The 3,905-nt window shown below is 40.7% G+C and overlaps 1 pseudogene; it reads left to right on the forward strand.

Annotated features, from left to right (window-relative positions):
- Positions 1–256: 256 nt before the first annotated feature.
- Positions 257–374, forward strand: LOC122903676 (annotated as a pseudogene).
- Positions 375–3,905: the final 3,531 nt, after the last annotated feature.

The following is a 3,905-nucleotide window of genomic DNA, read 5'->3' on the forward strand; positions in this document are numbered from 1 at the left end:
CCTCATTTTCATTTCTGGTGGAGATTTATGTTTTATTTCTGCTTCCCTAAATTTGAGTTGTTAGGAATTTCACTGATATCATTAATATTTTCAAAAAATGTATGTAATGCTGACTCCACTTTATGTTTGTTTTCCATGTCATAGATTTCTGTTCAATATTTATTTTCATTCTGTCCTTTCACTTGTTTTATTTTCCATCCTTCACCTTCTTATTCGGTGGAAGTGTATCATCTCTTTTCCCTAATACATCCATTTCATCACTTCTCAGCCTTTTGGCTAAGATCAAGTGTAGTATCTGTTCTTATCAGTTTAATATCTGATATGTCCTCTATCCTAATACCTCCATTTCAGTTGTACATTCTCCTCCAATCTCTGCGTTAGTAGCATCCCATGGACTTGTATGCTTTATCTTCAATATCTTTCAGTTCAGCTATTTTCTAAAATGTCAAACAGAAATATAATATTTGCAACATATGTTACAGATAAAAGGCTAAATTCCTAAAATAAAAAGCACTTTTAAAAATTGAGACGAGAAGGCAAAACTGAAATGGAAAAAGATACACAAAAACACATGTGCAGACCATTCACAAAACACATATATTTAAATTAGTCTTAAATATTTTATATAATAAGTTTTATTTGTAACAAGGTACAAATTTCATCTGTGATACAATTTCTTATCTATCAGTTTGGCAAGAATTAAAAACATTAAAAGAAAAATTTTCAGGATATATATTTAAGTTAAAAAATCAAAGTGTCCATAGTCTCTCATGGTTCACCTCCCCTTCCAAAATAAATAAATTGGAAAAAAAAAAAAAAGACAAGAAAAAACAGTCCATCAAAAAAAAAAATTCAAAGTGTACTAGCAAAGCTTTGTTATGAAATCTTTTCTATAAGGAAACATTGGAAATAGAGGAAAATTTATGTTTGCAGATGTATGCACACACACACACACACACACACATACACTCACACACAGAAGATCAACAGAACTAATGAGGTTTAAAAGGGTAGATAGGAATGTATGGAAAAGGCAGAGAGGAGGAAATGGCACCTCTCTGGATACACTTCTTTCTATAATTTTGGTTTTTGAGCCCATTTTAATATTTTATATACTCAATTTAAGTTATTGCAATGGGAGGCTAAGATGGACTACAAATGGAGTTTTATCAAAATAGTGTTTTTCAAATAACACACAAACTACTGTTATTTTCCTCAGTACAAAGAACTGCAAAATAATTGGGAGATCTGTTAATAGCTTTGTAGCTAGCTCTTATTTTAAATGTTATTCTTTTAGCAATTCTGACAGTACCTTTTGTTTATTGTAGAACTGAGCCAAAGAGAAGATCTAGTGATGCTGACTTCTGTGTTTTCTCCACAGCAAAGATCTCCAACTCTGCCTTTGTATCTTTGCCAAATGCAGTGATGGTGGTTGACCCTTCTACTTACTCTTGCCTGTTTCTTACTGTGTGGGTTTTTTTTTTTTTTTTTTCCTCTTGCTCTTGTTTCTTTCAACAGAATAACGGTTGGATCGCACCATAAGGCAAGGAAACGGAGGCTCCGGAGAACCTCATTCACGGGATAGACTGCACACTCTACAACGTGCTGGGAGAAAGGAGTGATAGGCACCACTGTGCATCCTGGCTGGGTCTCATCCAGGACATAACCCCATTCTCAGCATTGAGGCAGACTGGAGCTCTGCCAGCACCAAATCACTACATCCCCCAGACCTGCGTTCAGCGGGGAAACAAAACTCCCTGGAGGATTACTGAACTGGTAAGGATGCGCTGTTGTGAAGCTCAGAAATTCATCCGATGCCTTCTCAGTTATGATCTGCAAAGGAATTTCCTTGGGATTTTGATAAAACACAGATGCTGGTCGGCTGGGGGGAGGGGACAGGTTATTCAGTTGTCGCTGGTTCTTGGGCTGCTCTTCGAGTCACAGAATCTAGGGTGCCCATTCTGGAATCCCCTGAGGCCTGCCTCCTTCTGCCCCAGAACAATGAGATCATAAGCTCAGGGTTATCCCAGCCCCCCGTGGAACCCAAGGTAGCTGACTCCGCGGAAGCTGACTCCGCGGAAGACCCTGCTCGTCTAAGAGGTGCTGCTGTGTCGGTAGACTGGACAGATTTGATCAGTCTGGGGACTAACGGGACCAGCCTGCTCAGCCTAGGACTGTCACACAACGATACGGACTGCTTAGGATGTGCTGGAAAAATCCAAAGTTCCAGGAAATTCTCCTCATGTCAGTAATTTCTTAATTGTCATTTCTAGGCCCACACCCAAAGTCTGTAAAATCACAAGAACTGGTTTTAAAAACATAAAGAATGTGTGGAAATGCTCTGGACTATAGAGTGACCCTGCCACTTTGGGCGATAACTGAGGGATAGGGGACAGCCAAGTAGAGCAAAGACATCCATAGAGCCATGCTCTCAAACACGGCCTAAAGCTGTCCACCTGTGCGTGAGATTTCAGGTAGAAACCTGTTTGGGCTGCAGGACCTGCCTGCCAAGAAATGGCCTCCGTGTCCTGCCTGTGGCTCCCCATCCCTGAGTCTTCTCACACAGCTGCTCACTTTCCTTCCTGATCCCTAATATTCAGCATCTGACTCTGGCATTCCATTAATGACAGACTGTACCTTATGTGCATTTTTATAGTATGGTAATGATCTGAGCTAGTAAACTTTTTAAGTAGATGTTTCCTAGAGGAGGAGCTAGCATATAGATAAACAATATTTGGAGGTAAGTGTCCTAACATCAGCAACGGGGCTCAGCCCTACCTGCCCTCTTGCTCCACAGGTTTTGTCCCAAAACGTTACTGGTTGGGAAGTTTTTCTCAAGAGCTAGATATTTCTTTGCTTGGATTCCTTTTTGTAACATGGTAACAAAATCACTTGATTGCTCTTAGATGAAGATTAGAAGGAAAGCAAACAATTTAAAATCACCTCATCAGTTCATGTATACCTGTTCTTTTTAAAGCATGCCAGTATATGGGTATATTTATTCCTTCTTAAATGCATGTATTTATCTACATTTTTGTTAAGTGGGTTATTCATGAAGGTTTCTAAAATTCTTGCATTAAACTACTGATGAATATTTATAGAGAACTCTTTTTCATAAACCAGTCATAATGCTATGTGACTGGGATTCTACTTTTTTAATGCAAGTTTATTTAAGTATCTTTCAAAAAGCATGAAAGACTTTAAGAGATTTCTTCGCCTCAGCTTCCAAGTATCAGGTGCTGGGTCAGCTGACTGGTATTCCCGGGAAGACTCACGGACTGCGCAATGCTCATGCAGGAGCCCAACATGGACACCCATTCCAAACCTCCCATCAGACTGAGGAGTGTGGTTACTTCATGAAAAGTCAGAGCTGGGGTAGCCCTGAGTGACCCCCCACCTTGGACACTGTGTGTTTTCAAAAGAAAGAAATGCACAGACACCCTAACAGAGATTGTTCCAAGAGTGGTTTATTTTTTAAAAAATTTTACTATTTTTTTTTATTTTCAGCATAACAGTATTCCTTGTTTTTGCACCACACACAGTGCTGCATGCAATCCGTGCCCTCTCTAATACCCACTACCTGGTTCCAAGAGTGCTTCTTACCCTCTGTTTTCTATCAAATGCACTGAGCACTCTGCTTTGTGTGGTAGCTGCTGGACTTCCCGCCCTTTGAGGATGGGTCTTCTTCTGGGCATCTCATGCTATCCCCGCATGGCTGGGGGCATCGGCTGGGCGTCCTGTGGCCTAGAAGCCCAGCCTGTGTAGCTTGCAGCTTCCACGCAAATAGAATAAGCTTTCCTGGACTACATGGTGAGCTCAGCTCCTAACCTCCACCGACACCCACTCATTAGTCTTGCCTGTGTCCCCACATCACCCCATCCCACCTGGCATTGGCAAGGTCCTTA

This window comes from Neovison vison, chromosome 3 (assembly GCF_020171115.1).
Source record: "Neovison vison isolate M4711 chromosome 3, ASM_NN_V1, whole genome shotgun sequence".
Taxonomy (NCBI): domain Eukaryota; kingdom Metazoa; phylum Chordata; class Mammalia; order Carnivora; family Mustelidae; genus Neogale; species Neogale vison.